This window comes from Rana temporaria, chromosome 5, assembly GCF_905171775.1.
Source record: "Rana temporaria chromosome 5, aRanTem1.1, whole genome shotgun sequence".
NCBI lineage: Eukaryota > Metazoa > Chordata > Amphibia > Anura > Ranidae > Rana > Rana temporaria.
In genome coordinates this window covers 179,348,892-179,371,774 of record NC_053493.1, presented here as the reverse complement: position 1 = coordinate 179,371,774, position 22,883 = coordinate 179,348,892, and the positions used below count along the sequence as shown (strand labels likewise).

General features: G+C 43.8%; 1 protein-coding gene across 1 annotated transcript in view; it reads right to left on the bottom strand.

Annotated features, from left to right (window-relative positions):
- LOC120940513 overlaps positions 1 to 22,883 on the bottom strand; it is a 308,239-nt gene that overhangs the window by 267,882 nt on the left and 17,474 nt on the right. The window lies entirely within an intron of this gene.

The following is a 22,883-nucleotide window of genomic DNA, read 5'->3' as shown; positions in this document are numbered from 1 at the left end:
ACGCTGGCAAAAGGGGGTGAAAGGGTTAACTAGGGGGTGATCAAGGGGTTAAAACCTTTATTGGGGGGGTAGGGGGCTACCCTGGACCTAACACTAACTGCCTGACACTAACTGCCTGTCACACCGACACTAAATGCAGTGATCAGTAAATAAATGTTCACTGCTATTTAGTGACAGTGTGACAGGGGGGCGATCGGGGGGTGACTGGGGGGGGGGGGGATTTGTGTGCCTATGTGTACAGGTGTCAGTGTAGTGCTTGTGTACTCACTGTGTGAGGTCTCCTCTCCTCCGCTGGACGAAAATACTGGTGGGAGGAGCGGTGACATCACTTCCTCCTCTGCTTGTGTTTACAGTTCAGGCAGAGGAGGGCGGGGGAGGAAGTGGATTGGCTGGGGAGCGATCACGAGGGGGCGGACAAAAACGAACCGCCCCCTCATCCCGGATCGCTCCCAGAGCCACGGGGACCGCCGCAAGTACCGGGGGGGGGTCCGTACGGACCCCAGACTTACGTCTAGGCAGGGACGTACAGGTACGCCAATGTGCCTGTCCGTGACATTCTGCCGACGTATATGTACATGCGGCGGTCCGGAACTGGTTAAAGACATCTTGAAGCAAAAAGGGTAATAAAAGTTCATTCCTGTCCCAGGCTTATGCCTGGTGCACACTTTTTTTTTCTGTTCAACCCAGTGTGCTGAATGAAAAAACCTGAGAGAATACTGTACTAAGCAATGTTAATGCAGCAATCTCTCCCTCTGTGCCTTTGTGTTCTGACAGGAGGACTGCCCCCCTACCAGAACACACTAATCGGATCGGTTGCCTGTTTTCCAGCATGTCCTTTCCTCTCTGCTCTCAGCAGTCTGTTAAGTTTTGAAAACATTCTATCAGTGGAAGTCAAGTCTAAACATTGTATCAATTTGACTTTCACATCAAAAAGGAATAGACTTTTGTATGTAAATTATGAACGTTTAACCACTTAAAAACACCAAAACTTTTTCTGACAGTTCTTTTCAAGTTAAAATCTTTTTTTTTTGCTAGAAAATTACTTGGAACCCCCAAACATTTTTTTCTGTTGAGACCATAGAGAATAAAATGGTGGTTGTTGCAAGATTTTGTGTCGCACTGTATTTGCGCAGCAGTCTTTCAAATGCAATTTTTATGGAAAAAATTACTTTAAACGAATAAAAAAAAAAAACACAGTAAAGTTAGCCCAAATTTTTTTGGGTATAAAACGTAAAAGATTTTACGCCGTTAGAATCGTGATCTTTATCCTTTATTTTTTATATTTCTTGGATGTTCTTTTCATGAAAGACATCTTTACTTTAAACAAGTTTCTCTTCTCATCTAAAACATACATAATTGAAAATCATCAAACACAATATAAACCCAAACACCCTTCCTTCTTTTTTATTACACCAATCCCCCACTGAAGGGCTTTCCCTTTCATGCCAATGTCTGGGTATTAAGCTCTTTGTGGCATTTAAGAGCTGTGGAAGCAATGTTTTCAAGTATCTCTTAGATGGGATTTTAATTCCATGATGTAAACATCCCCACGGGTCATCTGGGACTTCAATGCTAATTATTTCTATTGTTAGATGTCAAATCTTACTCCAGTATTTTTTTATTTTCGGGCAAGTCCACCAAATATGTGTCACAGTCCACCATTTCCCTGCACCCTCGCCAGCAAAATTCTAATGTCTCCTTATGGCATTTATGTGCCTTATCGGGTGTTATGTACCAGCGCGCCAGACACTTATAATTTAACTCTGTCATATTACCATTTACTGATGTGGAATGTACCCTCTTCATCAATTGCTTGATCTCTATTTCATTCAACTGTGCCCTCAGTTCCTCCTCTCTTTTCCTAATGTATGGCAGTATGTCCAGCCCTCTCACCTTCTTCAATAATTTTATAGATCCTGGAAGTTACTCCCCTCCCACCTTTTTCTCCACAGTTTCTCCAGAGGCCGTAGATTCGTACCTGATCTAACAGGCAGGGGTAACGCCTCAAAGAAGTGTTTTAAAGTGGAGGTTCACCCTAAAAACTAATTTTTTTACATTAATAGTACAATAGTAAGGACATGTCATTTCGGCAGTTTTTTTTTTTTTTTCTCTGCACTTACCTTTATATCTGGATTTTGTCCAGGGCTTCTGACGACTTCGGGACTGGGCGTTCCTATCCCAGCCTCAGGGTTCCGATGACTGCGGGACTGGGCGTTCCTATCCTTCCGTTCTTTAATTGACGTCTTGTGAAACAGGTGACCTGTCGCATAACGCGCGTCACCAGATTTCCGGAAATAGCCGAGCTGCAAGTCGGCACTATACGGCACCTGCGCCCGCCGTGTAGAGCTGACTGCGCAGGCGCCGTATAGTGCCGACTCGCAGCTCAGCCATTTCCAGACATCTGGTGACGCGCGTTGTGCGACAGGTCACCTGTTTCACAAGACGTCAATCATCGAACGGAAGGTTCCAGTGCCAACACACGGGTGAAAGGGGGCACCCCTGTCTTGTGCCATTATACATTTCAAATGATCCCATTAACTTATTCTTGCCATGGTTCGGTTATATAATGCCTTTATCCAGGTGGTCATTCTTGGACCTACTCCTATTGCTTCTAAGGTGCCATGCATGAAACCCCAGTCAGCCCTGTCAAAAAATTTCAGCGTCAACTGACAGGAGTAGATCTGGGGCCCCACTATCTTTAATTTTATGTAAAGCTAGGAGAGATCTGATTCAGTGATCCCTCCCCTCCCTTCCTGGGATAAAACCAACCTGATCAGCATGTATCCCCGCCAATATTTTAGCAAATATCTTAATATCGCTATTTAATAGTGAAATCGGTCTATAGCTAGAGCAAAGTGTGCTATCTTTGCCCTCTTTCGGGATTATGGTGATAGTGGCCTCTAGCGCCTCCATCCGCATCTCCCACCTTGCGCTTATCCCGTTCATATAGGAGCACATTCTGGGAATTAACCACTTCCCGACCTCCTCATGTACATATACGTCAGCAGAATGGCACGGACAGGCACAAGCACGTACCTGTACGTCCTCTGCTTGACGTGGGTGGGGGGTCCGATCGGGACCCCCCCCCCCCCCCGGTACATGCGGAGGTCGGGTCCGCTCGGGGAGCGATCCGGGACGACAGCGCGGCTATTTGTTTATAGCCGCTCCGTCGCGATCGCTCTCCGGAGCTGAAGAACGGGGAGAGCCGTGTGTAAACACGGCTTCCCCCTGCTTCACTGTGGCGGCGCATCGATCGAGTGATCCCTTTTATAGGGAAGACTCGATCAAAGGTATCAGTCCTACAGCCACACCCCCCTACACTAGTAAACACACACACAAAGTAATCCCCAAATGTTACAGCGCCCCCTGTGTTTAACTCCCAAACTGCAACTGTCATTTTCACAATAATTTTTGCTGTGAAAATGACAATGGTCCCAAAAATGTGTCAAAATTGTCCGAAGTGTCCGCCATAATGTCGCAGTCACGAAAAAAAACGCTGATCGCCGCCATTACTAGTAAAAAAAAAATGCAAAAAAACTATCCCCTATTTTGTAAACGCTATAATTTTTGCGCAAACCAACCGATAAAACGATTATTGCGATTTTTTTTTACCAAAAATAGGTAGAAGAATACGTATCGGAAAACTGAGGAAAAAAAAAAATTATATATGTTTTTGGGGGATATTTATTACAGCAAAAAGTAAAAAATATTGCATTTTTTTTAAAATTGTCGCTCTATTTTTGTTTATAGCGCAAAAAATAAAAACCGCAGAGGTGATCAAATACCACCAAAAGAAAGCTCTATTTGTGGGGAAAAAAGGACGCCAATTTTGTTTGGGAGCCACGTCGCACGACCGCGCAATTGTCTGTTAAAGCGACGCAGTCCCGAACTGTAAAAACCCCTTGGGTCTTTAGCCAGCATATTGGTCCGGGGCAAAAGTGGTTAAGGTGTCCTTAAATTTTTTATGATAAAGTGTCTTCAGACCATCAGGTCCTGGACTTTTTCCACCCGGGGAATTTTTTATAATTTGCCTGATCTCTTCCTCTGTTATAGGGGCCTCTAAATACCCAAGTTTATCTTCTGATATTTTATTAAATTCGGTTTCCTTTAAAAATACTTTTATTTTATCCCCTTTTTGTTTCTATTGTTTCGTTCTTATTAATTGAATAGAGTCTCCCGTAATAGTCTTGAAAGGTTTTGGCCATTTCTGCTGTTTTATAAACGACTTTCCCAGTGACCTTTTGTATTTTTTCTATATAATTAGCTGCTTTATTTTTATTTTTTTTATTTTGCTAAAATATTTCCCAGGCTTATTGCCCCATTGGTACCTCCCTTTCTTTACTTGATTGCAAGTTATTCGGGTTTCCTGCTCTATTATTTTATTAATCCTCAACGCCTCTCAATATTCAAATTTAGTAGGGATTATTGTTCTCTAGTTTGATTATGTTGTTGTTCCAATCCAAATTCATGAATTTCTTTTATTAGAGTTGTTTTTTTCACCTTAGTTCTCTTTTTTCTGCTCCCTCCCTTATTAACCACTTCCCGACCGCCGCATGTATATGTACGTCCACAGAATGGCACGTACAGGCAAATGGGCGTACAGGTACGTCCTTGCCTTCTAGCGGGTGGGGGGTCCGATCGGGACCCCCCCCCCCCCCCGCGCTACATGCGGCGGTCGGATTCCCGAAGGGAGCGATCCGGGACGACGGCGCGGCTATTCGTTTATAGCCGCTCCGTCGCGATCGCTCCCCGGAGCTGAAGAACGGGGAGAGCTGTATGTAAACACAGCTTCCCCGTGCTTCACTATGGCGCTGCATCGATCGAGTGATCCCTTATATAGGGAGACTCGATCGATGACGTCAGTCCTACAGCCACACCCCCCTACAGTTGTAAACACACACTAAGTGAACACCAACTCCTACAGCGCCCCCTGTGGTTCACTCCCAAACTGCAACTGTAATTTTCACAATAAACAATGCAATTGTCAGAATTGTCCGAAGTGTCCGCCATAATGTCGTAGTCACGAAAAAAAAAATCGCTGATCGCCGCCATTAGTAGTAAAAAAATAAATAATAAAAATGAAATAAACTATCCCCTATTTTGTAAACGCTATAAATTTTGCGCAAACCAATCGAAAATTGTCGCTCTATTTTTGTTTATAGCGCAAAAAATAAAAACCGCAGAGGTGATCAAATACCACCAAAAGAAAGCTCTATTTGTGGGGAAAAAAGGACGCCAATTTTGTTTGGGAGCCACGTCGCACGACCGCGCAATTGTCTGTTAAAGCGACGCAGTGCCGAATCGCAAAACCTGGCCTGGGCATTTAGCTGCCTAAAGGTCCGGGGCTTAAGTGGTTAACATTCCCCTTATATATGCCTTGTCGGTGTCCCAGACTATGGCCTCGGACATATCCTCCGTACTATTAATCCTGAAAAACTGTTCCAATTCCTCTTTTATACCGCTTTATCTTGTATTAGTTCTTCAATCAATCAATCTCCAGCTATTACTCTTATATTGTACCCAGGGCTGTGGAGTCGGTAGATAAATGTTCCGACTCCGACTCCTCAGTTTTATGTACTTCCGACTCCGACTCCCCGACTCCGACTCCTCTGTATTAATATGCGAATGTATTTTATACATTCCTTGAGGGAAAGAAACGCAACCTACCACAGGACTACTGGCTGGGAAGCCAACAGTCTACTGTATTGCACAGTTTAAGCAAAAGACAAACACAATGAAAACAATCAAGTGGCTGGATAGTATCAGCAGGCATAAACATCAGGAACAGGATCTTTACCAGTTCAAAAATACAAACCACATTATTTGGTTGTTTTAGAACAAAAACAAAGCTCATCTATAATGAACCAAAAACAAAATCTGTAAAACCTAGAAATGGTTTATATTAATCTTGAAATGTAGTTATAGGCTTAGCAAATGCAAATCAATTCAATGTAGAGTTCTAAGGAAGAGAATTGCCTCTGCCAGATCTTCTTTCATAGAGGCTCTAAAGTCAGACTTTATTATTTTTAGGGCTGAAAATAATCTTTCGACACCGACTTGGGTGGGTGGCATTGCAGTAACTATTCTGGCCACATCACCAACGATCTCGGGATAAACAAGGATGGCTTCTTCAACAGTAAGTTTTGATGAGCGATCATACTTTTCAACTTCTTTTAGTGCTTTATAAAACTCCTGTTGGAATTTTTTTATTTGGACACTTACTGGTTCTCTAACATGCGTTCCCTGTAAAAGCAGAACACAACACTATGGAAAGTATAAGTATTGCAGCTCCTAATTGTGCGTTGCGTGCCATATAGTGAAGCACATGAAAAGCATGCTTCTTCACGGTCACTTAACGTGTTCGTTTTGCGGTTACGTGAGGCACTGCATGCATCGGTCTTTATTCCTACAGTAGAGAAGTCATTAATTATAACTTTTTGTGAATTGGGACATTTAAACTTGCTTTTTTTTTTTTTTTTTAATTCCAATCTAAATTTAGTAGGAGTCGGAGTCGGTGCATTGTTTGCCGACTCCGACTCCAGGTACCCAAAATTTCCCCCGACTCCGACTCCTCGACTCCGACTCCACAGCCCTGATTGTACCTTACCTATATTTATTCAATTCTTTATTTTAAAGGTTTTTTTTTCTCACAAAGACACACATACATCTTTACAAATAAACCATCTTATGCATATATTCTGCTTATTTTACTCTTAATCGTATTTAATTTCTCCCATCTCCTGTTTCTACTTTATCTATGAACTTATATTATTTTAGCTCTATCCTTAGTTATATCCTTGTGATTTAGCTATCCTTCTAACCCTTCCACCACGTACTTCACCCCCCCCCCAAGAAAGAAATAAACCGAGAGTATTGGTTTAATCTTTAGATTAGAAAGCATAAAAAAAAAAAAAAGGAACCAAAAACAATTCCCCCACCCCTCCCCCCATCCCTTTTTTAGCTCTTTCCTTCCTGTTGGTCTCTTCCTCCACCCTCTCTCCTCTCCTCATCCCATCCGCTCCCTGTATGCGATATATGGAGCCCATATCTGACGATGCTTGTCCTGCTCCTTCATACTCATTGTAAGGTTTTCCATTAGTTGTACTTCTGCTATTTTTGCCATCCGTTGTGCTTTGCTTAGAGAAACATTACTTTTCCAGAGAGCAGGGATGCACGCTTTTGCCGTTGATAACAAATGTCTCAGCAATGAATTTTTTTAATTTTTCCGCTGATAGAGGGATATCAAAGAGCAGGCAGGCAGCTGGATTATCTCCAAGTGACACATCTATCATTTCCTCTATTGTTTCTAATACCATTTGCCAGAAATTCCTTACTTTTGGGCATTCCCAAAAAAATGTGCATCATAGTGCCCACAGTCTCTTGACATTGCCAACAAAGATTCGAGGTCTGTGGATATATCCGATTCAATACTTCTGGAGTTCTATACCACCTGCTCAAAATCGTATAACTTCCCTGTTGGTACCTCGTTGCTATTGACACCTTATGTGTATACCTAAATATCTTATTTTTTTGTGCTTCTGAAAAAGTGACCCCCATCTCTCTTTCCCATGCCTGTATGTAAGCAAGGTTCTGTGGGGCCTTCAACTCGATCACCATAGTATATAATGTCGATATTGCATGTCTCACTGACTCTCCTTTCAAGCATAGGTTTTCAAACTTAGATGGTGTAGTTATTTCTCTAGTTCGCTTAGAGATTAATTTGAGAAATGCATTTAACTGCATTTTCCTGAAAAAGTCTAAACTTTCTCCAAACTCACAATCCAACTCTTCTCTAGACATTACATGATTATCTACTGTGAAATGCATCAGTCTATTTTTACCCTGATGATTTATAGTCATACTATATCCTTAGTCCCATTTTAAACTCTGGATTACCCAGGATAGGAATCATCGGGTTCAACAGGTTGGATGTCTCAACTTTAAGTATCCTTTTAACTACTCCAAGTGTCGCTCCTACTGTCGGATGTTGCTTTTCTGCTTGCGGTATTATCATGTTTTTAAGCCAAATTAATCTCTCCAGGGGTACCTCCACCTTTTTTTTTTTTTGGTAAGATCAAAATATCTCTGCAAATTCTAGCAAGTTTTCCAGCCCATACAAACCTTGCCAGTCTTCCTCTCAACTCTCTCAAGTATCCCACCGGGATCTTGATAGGCAAGGTCTGTAAAAGGTATAGCAATCTTGGCATTACATTCATTTTGATTATGTTGATTCTACCAAACCACGTAAAAACCTCCTTATCCCATTTCCGCAAATGCAGCCACTTTATGTTCCCTTCCCTTCACTCTGATGCCTCCAATGTCTGAATTGGCCCTTATTGTTCTGAGAAATGGCTCCAGTGTCAAAATAAAGATAATCAGAGACAATGGGCATCCCTGACGTGTTCCATTCTTAATAGAAAAGGGCTCTGAAAGTATTTAATTTATCTTAATTCTGGCTTTGGGAGAAGAGTATAGACTCATAACCCCATTCTGCATCCCCCTTTTCAGCCCTATATGTTGTACGGTTGCTCTCAGGAAGGACCAGTCAACTCTGTCGAACGCTTTTTCTGCGTCTGGATACTAATACTAGTGGTTTTTGATTGTATTGGGCGTAATGTATGGCACTTACAACTCTTTGCGTATTCTCCCTACCTTCCCTTTCTGGCGTGAATCCTACCTGATCAGAATGTATTAACTACTTGACGTACGCGCTATAGCCGAATGACGGCTTCAGCGGGGTACCTGAAAATCCGGGGCGCCGTCATTTGACCTCCTCCCCTTTCCTCGCTCCCGAGCGCGCAGCGGGGAAATTCTGTGCTGGCCGTGTCTCTTGGACACAGCCAATCACAGATCGGCATGAACGGCCAGAGTGGCCATATGGTATGCGATCTGTGCGGCCAATGAGAGATGATCTAAAATGTAAACATATGAGATCATCTCTTATTGCCTGCTCTCCCTCACAGACAGCGTGTGAGGAGGGAGAGCAATCTGAGTTGCCCAGTGATTACAGTGCCCATACAATGCCCATAGGGATCTGTGTCCACCTGTGCCAGTCTGTACCACCTGTGCCAGTCTGGGACCACCTGTGCCAATCAGTGCCCACCTGTGCCGCCAATCAGTGCCCACCTGTGCCGCCAATCAGTGCCCACCTCATCAGTGCACAGCTGTGCAATTAGTCAGTGCACATCTGTGCCGCCTCATCAGTGCCCATCTGCTCTGCCTCATCAGTGCACACACCTGTATAGTCGCATCACCACCAGCAACCATGTCAAAAAGATCCTTTCCGGCCGAGGAGGCATACCAAATTCTTTCCGCGCCCGACGAGAGCAACGTGGAGCTCTTTCAGATTCCATTTCCAATTCTGAGTTTGATGTCAATTATGAGCCAGCCTTCAGTGGTGGAACACCAAGTGACTCAGAGGAAGATAGCCGGCCCGCTAAACTAAGGCGTTCTGGTGAGGAGGCAGTGCCTAATGTTTACAGAGGACATGCTATCCAGAATTGTGACTCAGTGCAACCTATATGCACAGCAATTTATTGCAAATAATCCTACATCATATCATGCCCGTCCCTACGAGTGGAGAGACCCAACGGTGGAGGAGTTGAAAATTTTTTTAGGCCTCACATTTTGTATGGCACTCAACCCAAAAAACACTTCACGTTCCTTTTGGTCCAAACGCCCCATCTACCACATGCCAATCTTCTCCAGCGTAATGCCCAGATCCCGATACTTCGCCATCATAAGATTCCTACATTTTAACGATAATACCCAGTGCCATCCCCGAAATCACACAAATCATGACAGGCTTTTCAAAATTCGGCCCTTACTGAATTATTTTTCTGAAAAATTCCCCCAATTGTATACCCCGGACCAACACATCTGTGTGGATGAGTCCCTTTAATTTAGTGGCAGGCTTCAAATAAAACAATTTATCCCCAGCAAAAGGGCCTGCTATGGTGTGAAGGTGTACAAATTGTGTGACCGAGTCACAGGGTACCTATATGCCATCGGAGTGTACGAAGGCAAGGACACCCAGCTGAATCCTCCAAATTGCCCAGACTACTTGGAATCAAGTGGGAAAATTGGGAACTCATCAACCCCCTATTGGAAAAAGGCCACCATCTATACGTAGATGGATTTCTACACCTCTCTTCCCCTGTTCCACAACCTGCAAAAGAAGCAGACGCCAGCAAGTGGCACCGTCCGAAAAAATCGGAAGGGCTTTCCTCAAAGTCTTGTGAATAAGAAGCTGAGAAGAGGAGAATCGGCAAGTCTGCAAAACAAGGAGGTTCTGGCAGTGAAGTGGAAGGACAGAAGAGAAGGGGACATGTTATCTTCCATCCACAATGATACTGTCGTTGAAATCCGCAGAAGGCGTGGCATCACCATCCAAAAGCCCACATGCATCCAGGACTACAATTTGTTTATGGGGGGAGTCGACTTAAATGACCAGATGCTCGAACCCTACCTTGCCACAAGGCGGACGTACCATTGGTACAAAAAATTTGCAATTTCTTTTTTTTAATTGGCCAAATACAACTTATATCATTTACTGCAACTCCACCCAAAACCCCAAACGCTTCCTTGGCTACCAGGAGGACCTTATAACTGCCCTTATATTCCCCAACGGCCCGCCCCAAAACATCCGATTTGATGTTTTAAGTCGTCTCTCCGAGCGTCACTTTCCTGATAAAGTCCCTCCCACAGCAACCGGCTGACGACATCAAAAAAGATTTAAGGTGTGTTCCAGTGGAGGAGTCAGATGAGACACATCTTTCCATTGTGCCGATTGTCCTTCCCAACCAGGCCTCTGTGTAACCGACTGTTTTCGCCGTTACCATACTTCACTAAATTATTAGTGAAGTATGGTAAACTTAATCCTCCGTTCCTGCCTTCACACACCTTCACACCCCTTATGCCACTGCCTGCTCTGTAACTGACTCTGGCTTGTTTTTCGACCACGATTCTGCCTAACGATTTTGTAATACCTCTGCCTGATCTGGAACTGACCCTGGACTGTTTTTTCGACCATGCTTCTGCCCAACGATTCTGTAATGCCTCTGCCTGATCTGGAACGGACCTTGGACTGTTTGACCATGTTTTTGCCTGCCTCATGGACTGATCTTGTACCCTGCTACTGGAATAGTGTGATTCAACACAGGGGTCTCACATATGTGAGGGGCTCCAAAAAAGTTTTTCTGGATGAAGACTTTTTTTTTTGTTTTCTCATCCTAGACTAGGGTCTGGAGACTCGGAGGCTTCAAAGAGATTTGGGTGGGAGAAGCCTCTACCCCTGTCCCTATTCTGTCCTGAACGAGGCCCTACTTCTGCCTGTAGGACCTATGCCATCATGCCTCTGCCTGTTGCATGAACTGACCACACGACATGGACCTGCCCACTACCAGGACCAATATTTTTGGCACTGCTGACAATATGCCTGCCTGCACTAACCCTGACGGGACAGTATCCCTGCCTGGACAATTGTGTATGCCGTTGCAGACCAAGCCCCTGCCTGGACCAGTGCTATCCTGCTGTGTAGAACTGCGCTACTATTACCACAGGTAATATTTTGTTTACGCTTTGCTCAGCATAATGTATTTTGGGGTGTAATTCTTGGTATGTGCATGCTATGTGTCTCTGGAACACCTGACGGTGTTCCTTGCATGTTGGGCCTCTGTATGGGGTCAGGCTGTGTAGAAGTCTCACACATGTGGTATCGTTGTACTCAGGAGGAGTAGCAGAATGTGTTGGAAATATCTTATAACGGACAACTTTGTGTAAAAAAAAAAATGCATTTTCATTTCTTTTCCACATGTTCCAAAAACTTCTGGAAGAAAAATGAACCATTCAAAAGACTCATAAGACTCATATGCCTCAGATTATACGTTGGGGTGTTAGCTTTCCAAAATGGGGTCATTTTGTGGGTAATTCCATTGTCCTGGTGTTCCAGGGACTTCAAAAGTGTAATAGGTAGTCAACTAGTTAGATGTGCAATTTATGCTCCTAGAACCCCTGATGGCGCTCCCTGCATGTTGGGCCTCTGTATGTGGCCAGGCAGTGAAAAAGTCACACATTAGGTATCGTTCTACTCAGGAGGAGTAGCAGAATGTATTTTGGGGTGTCATTTGTGGTATGCACATACCATGTGAGAGAAATAAGCTATTGCAATGACAATTTTAAGAACATTTTTAAATACAAAATAAAAATCTTAATTTTGCAAAGTATTGTGGGAAAAAATGACAACTTCAAATAACTCACCATGCCTCTTAATAAATACCTTGGAATGTCTACTTTCCAAAAAGGGGTTATTTGGGGGGCATTTGTACTTTCCTGGCTTGTTAGGGTCTCAAGAAATGATAGGCCTTCAGTACATCAGGTGTGATCAGATGTGATAATTTTTTATGATTTGCACTATAGCTTGTAGACTCTAAAACTCACACAGACCAAATAAAAATAACCCAAAAATTGTGTAGCAGTATAAATTGTGGCCAAAATTTATGAAGAAAAATGTATTTGCAACATTTTATCACAAGAAAAAAAATGGTTTTCCAAATTTTCGGTCTTTTTTCATTAATATCGCAAAAAATAAAAAACCCAGGAGGTGATCAAATACCACCAAAAGAAAGCTCTATTTGTATGAAAAAAAAGGACAAAAAATCATTTGGGTACAGTGTTGCATGACTGAGTAATTGTCAAAGTGTGAGAGCGCTGAAAATTGGTCTGGGCAGGTGGGGTGTTTAAGTGCCCAGTAAGCAAGTGGTTAAAGTAGGTATAAATGGTAATAATCTGGTTGAGAGTATTTTTGCAAAGATCTTTAAGTCCACATTTAGCAGTGAAATTGGACGGTAACTTGAACATTGAGCCGGGTCTTTCCCCTCTTTATGTATCACTGTTATATGGGCCATCAACGTTTCTACTGGTATTATTTGCCCTTCTCGTATCGAGTTAAAAGCCTCAACAAACCTTGGTGCCAGTTTATCTGCGAAAGTTTTATAGTATAACAGGGTGAATCCATCCGGGCACGGGGCTTTACCAGGTTTTAATGTTTTCAAGGCCTCCAGAAATTCCTCAATAGTTATTGGGCCGTCAATGTCTTCTGCTTCTTTGTCCATCAATCTAGGCATCTCCGAGGCTTCTATATATGCCCCAGCCTCCTCTTCTTTACATACCCTGCCTTCCTGATCTTGTGCATCCAATTGATATAGGCCAACATAATAATCTCGGAACGCCTTTGCTATTGCCTGAGATGAATTTACCAATGTGTCTCCCTGCGTTTTAATACATTCTATATAATTGTGTCCTTGTTGCTTTTAATGCATTGGCCATCATCCTGCTAGGCTTAGTCCCAAATTCATAAAAAGATAGTCTACCCCGGGTCATTGCAAACTGGTTAGTTCCTTCTCTCTCTGGAGTGTCTGCGATTTCTTATGCAGAGTCTCTAACCTCTTAATATCTCCGAAGATTTTAATTGAGCCTCCTGTTGTCGTTTTCTACGTGCTCCTGCTGATATAAGTATACCTCTTATATAGCATTTATGTGTTTCCCATATACGGAAAGGTGACACTTCCCCTGATTTGTTTGTAAGAAAAAACAATTCTAATTCCTGTGCTAACTGTGTCTCCCATTCTGGTTCTTTCAGAAGGGTTTCATTGATCTTCCACTGCCATTCTCGGGTAGCGGGTTCCCCCCATTCTATAACGCAATTAGATGGTGCGTGATCTGAGATCGTAAATGAACCTATGGAGGTCTCCCTAATACATTGCAGCACACTTTGAGATACAAAGACGTAATCTATCCTTGAAAAAGTTTTGTGTTTTGCTGAAAAAAAAAAAAGTATAATCTCTATCATGCACATGTAAAGTTCTCCAGCTGTCTCTTACCTGCAACTCCTGAAGCATTCTTTTTGCTTTTCCTAATTTTAAATACGACAAGTGGGAAGTTCCTTTTGAGGCATCTACAGTTGGATCTAGTGCCATATTTAAATCTGCTCCCATCAACAAGATTCCCTCCTTATTTTGATGCATTACATTCATATACCTCTCCAAAGCTGCTACTTGACCCACATTTGGGCAAGTAAATATTCACCAGGGTAACCTTTTGATCGTATAATAAACCCTTTACAATCAATAACCGCCCCTCCTCATCTGTAATTGTCCATTTCTTTCCATGCTAGCTGGCTTGATATCGTAATTGCTACTCCTTTTGCGTTTGAGGTCTGTGATGCACTGATATACCATGGGATATCTATAATTTCCCAACTTTGGGATTTTTTTTTTTTAATTTGTCTCTTGGAGAAACAAAATATGAGATCCAAGTCTCCTGAATTCCGAATATAAACTTGCTACGTTTTTCTGGTAGGTTCAAACCTTTCACATTGTACGATGTCAATGTTATTTTAGTAATCTTGATATACCAGCCTTTTACAAAAGACAAGAAGAGATGTAGGCAGGGAGACCGAAAAAAAAGAAAAGGGGGGTACAGGGGTGGGGATATACCTCCCCCTCCCCCTTCCCTTCCGTGTTCCGGTTCCTACCTGTGATCACGGAAGGTATTAAAAATATATTCGTGCGTACACAGGAGATCCCTCCGCTCGTGGGTCTACCCGGTCCCGCACGTAGAAAAAAAAAAGAAAAGAAAAAAAAATATAATAAAAATCAAGAAATACGCCTCCGGCTTCCCTCCCTTTGGAGGAAAGGCGTATCAAATGGGGGAGTAGGTTATGCGCACATGGAGGTAGCGGTCCCGTTGTCCATACTTTTATTTCTCGCTCATGTCTCCCTTCCCCCTTGAAACCCCCCTCGAAGCACCAACTCAAGTCCTGGGCTATAATTTTACATTTAGTTTTACACATTTAGAACCAGATATCATTATCACACTTAAATTGTTCAAATATTCTCAAAAAAAAAAAAGAAAAAAAAAAAAAGCCATCATAATATGTACGCTCCTCCTCTAACGGTTTTTATAAACATGCTCAGTACTCTAATCCAGACATAATAATAATAAAAAACAAAAAAACAAACGCTGATCGCCGCCATTAGTAGTAAAAAAATTTTTTTATAAAAATGCCATAAAACTATCCCCTATTTTGTAAATGCTATACATTTTGCACAAACCAATTGATAAACACTTATTGCGTTTTTTTTATACCAAAAATAGGTAGAAAACGTATTGGACTAAACTGAGGAAAAAGAAAACGTTTCTTTTTTGGGGATATTTATTATAGCAAAAGGTAAAAAAAAATTGAATTTTTTTCAATAAAAAATCGCAGGTGATCAAATACCACCAAAAGAAAGATCTAGCTGTGGGGGAAAAAAAAGGACGACAATTTTGTTTGGGAGCCACGTCGCACAACCGCGCAATTGTCAGTTAAAGCAACGCAGTGTCGAATCGCAAAAAAGGGCAATGTCCTTAACCTGCATATTGGTCCGGGTATTAAGTGGTTAGGTTGTGCCAGTAACGATTTAAGCGTTCTTCTCCTATATAGAGTCTCTGCTGCCAGGTCTGGGAATACCTGCAAAGTTGTCAGGTTGGATAGTTCTCATATGTCCTTATATGTTCCTTATCTTGGTAGTTATGGAATCTAGCTATGATGTCTCTAGGACATCTCCTGCCACTTCAGTGGGCTTTCTGATGCTTTCAAATTTAAAATTGTATCCACTTCTATTGTTACCAGCATATGGCCGAATATTTTGTCAATTTTATCTTGTAAATCCTAATTTTCTCCTTGCCTTTCCGGTAACCCTCTGATTCTGATATTTTTCCTTCTGTTCCCATTTTCCTGGTCTTCAATTTTATATATCTTTGTTCTCTGAACATCTCATCCATCTGTTCCTTCAGACCTTTTATTTTAGCCCCATGACTGTCCAACCTTTCTTTTACTTCCTCCACCCTTCTTAGCAGGTGTTTCATATCCTGACGTAGGGTTGCCATTTCCCCCTTTATTGATGTTTCCAATCTTGATTCCATTCTTGCCAGCATTTCCGCCATATCACCTTTTTTTTGATGGTTGCTTTTTTTGTCTAGCTCCCATGCCCACTTCCTTATCTGTATCTTCACTTATCGGTAAGGGTGATGACATATTACTTTTAGGTCCCTTCCCCCCCCCCCTCATGTGACATGTATTTTTTTATATATCCAGGGCTTGCGCTCATTCTAGGGAGATTTTCTGCTGCCCCTCTCCCCGATCTTCCCCCTCATCATTATTTAAATTTAACGAGTTCAAGCACAGCAGAATTGTAAAGGGGGCAAGTAGTATCTTTTCACAAATGCCTAGGCAATTTAAAACTATGCCTCTTAAATCTCTTACAATATTCTTGAATTTTAATAGACCATTATTCCAGCAGGCAATATGAAATCCATGTATACATCCTGCCCTTTTATTCACCAGTATCTTAGCAGTTATCACCTTTCGTTATGCCCACTATGTCACCTTGATTTCAAAAGATGTTAGTAATTCAGTATTCCTGCAGGCACGTTAAATACTTTAACATTATGCCTGCTATGTCTCCTAAGTTTCATAAAGGTTTATAGCTCCACATTCCAGCAGGTGATGTAAAGTCTCTATACACAGACCACCTTTTATTTTATTTACCAGTAACCTGACGGTTAGACACCTTGATGTTATGCCTGCAATGCATGTTATGTCTCTGGGATGTCAATTAATGATCCAAACTTTCTGTAGGTAAAGTCTTATACACAGGCTACCTTGTTTACCAGTAACTTAACAGTAAAGTTACACCTTGACGTTATGCCTGCTATGTCTCCTGGATTTCATTCAATATTCCTATAGGCAGTGTAACATCTCTATGCGCAGGAACATGCTACCTTTTTTTTCCACCTGTAGCTTAAACAATTGAACAGTCTTCTGATCATAGAAATGCTCAAATGGTTACACGCCTTAACCACTTAAGCCCCGGACCTTTAGGCAGCTAAATGCCCAGGCCAGGTTTTGCGATTCGGCACTGCGTCGCTTTAACAGACAATTGCGCGGTTGTGCGACATGGCTCCCAAACAAAATTGGCATCCTTTTTTCCCCACAAATAGAGCTTTCTTTTGGTGGTATTTGATCACCTCTGCGGTTTTTATTTTTTGCGCTATAAACAAAAATAAAGCGACAATTTTGAAAAAAAATGCAATATTTTTTACTTTGTTATAATAAATATCCCCCAAAAACATATATAAAAAAATTTCCCTCAGTTTAGGCCGATACGTATTCTTCGACCTATTTTTAGTAAAAAAAAAAAAAAAAAAAAAAAAAAAAAAAAAAAAAAAATCGCAATAAGCGTTCATCGATTGGTTTGCGCAAAATTTATAGCGTTTACAAAATAGGGGATAGTTTTATTGCATTTTTATAAAAAAAAAAAATTTTTACTACTAATGGCGGTGATCAGCGTTTTTTTTCGTGACTGCGACATTATGGCGGACACTTCGGACAATTTTGACACATTTTTGGGACCATTGTCATTTTCACAGTAAAAAATGCATTTAAATTGCATTGTTTATTGTGAAAATTACAGTTGCAGTTTGGGAGTTAACCACAGGGGGCGCTGTAGGAGTTAGGGTTCACCTAGTGTGTGTTTACAACTGTAGGGGGGTGTGGCTGTAGGACTGACGTCATCGATCGAGTCTCCCTTATATAAGGGATCACTCGATCGATACGCCGCCACAGTGAAGCACGGGGAAGCCGTGTTTACATACGGCTCTCCCCGTTCTTCAGCTCCGGGGAGCGATCGCGACGGAGCGGCTATAAACAAATAGTCGCGCCGTCGTCCCGGATCGCTCCCCGAGGGAACCCGACCGCCGCATGTAGCGGGTCCCGATCGGACCCCCGACCCGCGGAAAGGCAAGGACGTACATGTACGCTCATTTGCCTGTACGTGCCGGTGGACGGTCAGGGTATCGCGTCACTTCCGGTCACGGCTACCGGAAGTGACGCGATACCCTGACCGTCCACCGGAAGTGCCGTTGTTTGGCTTTTTATTCGTTTCTTTGATGTAAGCACATTTTATCTTCATTAAATTTCTTAAAGTGCTTACATACTTCACGATGAGTTTATCATCTTCATTTTTGCTCCTGCCAACACTAGTGGCCGCCTGTGAGCTGACTCCACTGTGCCTGGACCTGCACCGCTATTGTACACAGAGAACGCTCCTGGATTCCATTCCAGCATTAGGAGGATTTCGTGGACACGCATTATCCATTGACTGGAGGGAACTTTCCTGGATACCATCCCAGCATTTGGAGGATTTCGTTGACACGCATTATCCTCTAATTGGAGGTAAGCGCTCTGTGAGCTCAATCATTGTGAAGTCTCATCTAGATTGTCTACATTGATGTCCAAGGGCAGAAGCTTATACACAAGTTGATTCACTTGATTTATACACTTTGGACTTTATTTATATGTTTTGATGCATTAGTTGCATTTGTTTTATGTTTTGGACTTTAAATTTATGGTTCACAGTTTTTGCCATTTTGGAGTTCATTTATAGATGCCATCAGTCTTCTGACTGTCTTTATATTCGCTTTTAGATTTTCAGTTTGCGCTCATCACTCCCACTTTATACTTAATGTAAAGGGCACTGTTAAAAATGGCCTGTAAACAGACGGTTATTTTTTATTCACATGCACTTAGCATTAAAGCCCCTTAAAATAATGCCTGCTGTTTCCTCGATTTCATAGGAGATTAACAGTCCAACATTCCAGCAGGCAAAGTCTATTTATGCGAATGTGAAAAAGGTAGAAGGTAAACTCACCCCCCTTGTCGTACTGATCTCTTCCCGTTTGTGCACATTTTTTTTTTTTGAGTTGTCCAGACTTTAAAGTCAATGGGCTGGGATGGAATGAATCATGAGTCCTGAGGCTGGGCTGGGATGGGAAGGGAAGGAGTTCTGAGGCTGGGATGGGAAGGGAAGGAGTCCTGAGGCTGGGATGGGAAGGGAAGGAGTTCTGAGGCTGGGATGGGAAGGGAAGGAGTCCTGAGGCTGGGATGGGAAGGGAAGGAGTCCTGAGGCTGGGATGGGAAGGGAAGGAGTCCTGAGGCTGGGATGGGAAGGGAAGGAGTCCTGAGGCTGGGATGGGAAGGGAAGGAGTCCTGAGGCTGGGATGGAAAGGGAAGGAGTCCTGAGGCTGGGATGGGAAGGGAAGGAGTCCTGAGGCTGGGATGGGAAGGGAAGGAGTCCTGAGGCTGGGATGGGAAGGGAAGGAGTCCTGAGGCTGGGATGGGAAGGGAAGGAGTCCTGAGGCTGGGATGGGAAGGGAAGGAGTCCTGAGGCTGGGATGGGAAGGGAAGGAGTCCTGAGGCTGGGATGGGAAGGGAAGGAGTCCTGAGGCTGGGATGGGAAGGGAAGGAGTCCTGAGGCTGGGATGGGAAGGGAAGGAGTCCTGAGGCTGGGATGGGAAGGGAAGGAGTCCTGAGGCTGGGATGGGAAGGGAAGGAGTCCTGAGGCTGGGATGGGAAGGGAAGGAGTCCTGAGGCTGGGATGGGAAGGGAAGGAGTCCTGAGGCTGGGATGGGAAGGGAAGGAGTCCTGAGGCTGGGATGGGAAGGGAAGGAGTCCTGAGGCTGGGATGGGAAGGGAAGGAGTCCTGAGGCTGGGATGGGAAGGGAAGGAGTCCTGAGGCTGGGATGGGAAGGGAAGGAGTCCTGAGGCTGGGATGGGAAGGGAAGGAGTCCTGAGGCTGGGATGGGAAGGGAAGGAGTCCTGAGGCTGGGATGGGAAGGGAAGGAGTCCTGAGGCTGGGATGGGAAGGGAAGGAGTCCTGAGGCTGGGATGGGAAGGGAAGGCGTCCTGAGGCTGGGATGGGAAGGGAAGGAGTCCTGAGGCTGGGATGGGAAGGGAAGGAGTCCTGAGGCTGGGATGGGAAGGGAAGGAGTCCTGAGGCTGGGATGGGAAGGGAAGGAGTCCTGAGGCTGGGATGGGAAGGAGTCCTGAGGCTGGGATGGGAAGGGAAGGAGTCCTGAGGCTGGGATGGGAAGGGAAGGAGTCCTGAGGATGGGAAGGGAAGGAGTCCTCAAGCTGGGATGGGAAGGGAAGGAGTCCTCAAGCTGGGATGGGAAGGGAAGGAGTCCTCAAGCTGGGATGGGAAGGGAAGGAGTCCTCAAGCTGGGATGGGAAGGGAAGGAGTCCTCAAGCTGGGATGGGAAGGGAAGGAGTCCTCAAGCTGGGATGGGAAGGGAAGGAGTCCTTAAGCTGGGATGGGAAGGGAAGGAGTCCTCAAGCTGGGATGGGAAGGAGTCCTCAAGCTGGGATGGGAAGGAGTCCTCAAGCTGGGATGGGAAGGAGTCCTCAAGCTGGGATGGGAAGGAGTCCTCAAGCTGGCATGGATGTGAGGCTTGGATGGGATGGGACCTTAGCCTGCTCCGCTCTGAGAAGTGGGCAACTTTTAACAGGTTTATGTCCTCGTCTGCCTCCCAGCACACTCTGCATCCCCCGATGGTATCCCGCTGCAGGCACAAGCGCATGATCCCCTGCTCACGGTTCCTAACTGCTTTCTGGCTTCCGGGCTGTTCTCACCAGCCACCACGACCAAACCAGACCAGAACAGAGCAGCAGAGCTACAAATGCCGACCTCCACCAAGGCATGCAGGGGCACAGAGGTACTAAGGTAGGACCCTATGCTGTGGTTTCACTTTCACTTTGCAGCACTGTCTGGAGACATACTTGGGGGGGGGGTGCGGGAGGTGGAGGAGTCTTAGGCCTTCATGTTACAGGAGGGTGGCTTTCGCAAGCTTAAGCATCCGCAACTGTCCAGTGTCCACATCAGGCTCCTCCCTCCTACAACTGCCCTGATTTTTTGTATAAAATGTAAAAGATTTTACGCCATGAGAATCGTGATCTTTATCCTAAGCAAAAAAATGGTGATTCTTATTTTGGCCAGAATCGTGCAGCTCTAATATACACATACATACACACATATAATTATATATATATATATATATATATATATATATATATATATATATATATATATATATATATATATATATATATATATATATATATATATATATATATAATTATATATATTTCTCGAAAAGAGGCTCAGGGCTGAAGTGGTTAAAAGCCCCCTATAAGCCATCAGTTTAGTGTTACAAAGGTCTCGTGCTAGAAATATTGCTCTCATTCTGGCGTGCGTGGCGATAACATATCGCAATCAACGTTTTCAGGCGTAGGCGCCCCCGCTGCATGCATTTGTACCTGCGAATATGTGGGGGAGCCTCAATTTTTTGGCGGGGGGATTTCATGCACCTGGGTGTAACTTATTTTTAATTTTTTTTTTTATTATTTGGCGACAGGTTCTCTTGAATGAGACATGCAGGGACTAAAAGACCATACGTCTCCCCTGAATGTAATGCAAAGCACATCGCACTGCATTACATTCTTTTCCGGCCTTGATGGCCAGAGAAACTGTCAACTGGGACTCGGAACCTACATCACTTCCGAGTCAACAACTAGAAGGGAAGGAGAGCAGACATATTTAACTTTACAAATGTGGAGGGCGTGGAGTTTGTGATCATACCCTGGTGCGATTCACATTTTCACATTTTGTGAATTCTGCACCATTGATCTCTTATTATCTAAAGATCATGGTTATCCGAAAGTAGGGCTGCACGATTAATCGTAAGAAAATCGCGGGTTCGATTCACATGCCCCCCCGCGATCTCCAGCAATTTTCGGATCCAGCGGTACCGCTACTCGGGTGTGGCCATAGGAAAGTCCCAGGCTTTGGCCTAGCTCCGGAGCGGCGGCCATCTTGGTACACCCGACGGCTGTCTCGTCAGGAAGTGACGTTTTGTCGCCGCCCTCTTGCTCCACCCCACAATCCTGCACAGTAATGTTCGTGAGAAGACGGCAAGCGGACATCTTGTTACACCCAACTGAGTTTTAGCTTTCACAGTTATTTTCAACACAAAACGGAGTTTATGTGCTTAAATACAGTGGGCCAGATTCTCGTACAATCGCGTATCATATCCGATTTACGTTACGCCTCCGCAACTTAGACGGGCAAGTGCTGTATTCTCAAAGCACTTGCTCCGTAAGTTGCGGCGGCGTAGCGTAAATCGGCCGGCGTAAGCCCGCCTAATACAAATGTAGGACAGGGGGCGAGTGTTTTATGTTAATGTTCCGTGACCCGACGTGATTGACGTTTTTCACGAATGCGCCGTCCGTGGAAATCTCCCAGTGTGCATTGCTCCTAATACGCCGCAAGGACGTATTGGTTTTGACGTGAAAGTAAATTACGTCCAGCCCCATTCACGGACGAGTTACGCAAACAATGTAAAATTTTCAAATTTCGTCGCGGGACCGACGGCGATACTTAACATTGGTACGCCGCACTTATGCCATCATATAGCAGGGGTAACTTTACGCCGGGAAAAGCCCAACGTAAACGGCGTAACTGTACTGCGTCGGCCTTGCGTACGTTCGTGAATTTGCGTATCTAGCTGATTTACATATTTCAACGCGTAAATCAGCGTACACGTCCCTAGCGGCCAGCGTAAATACGCAGTTACGATCCGACGGCGTAAGAGACTTACGCCTGTCGGATCTAAGGGAAATCTATGCGCAACTGATTCTAAGAATCAGGCGCATAGATACGACGGCGCAACTCAGAGATACGACGGCGTATCTGGAGATACGCCGTCGTATCTCTTTTGAGAATCTGGCCCAGTATATGTAAGTTTGACAGACTGTTTACATATTAAATTTTAAAAGCAGCAGCAAACCTTACATGCCTGCTAATGTGACAGAACACCTCTGATTTTCACATTTAGTTAAATGTGAAAATCAGAGCTGTTCTTTCACATTAGCAAGCATGCAAGGTCAGCAGGTTTGCTGTGGCTTTTAAAATGTAACATGTAAACAATCCGTCAGATTTACATAT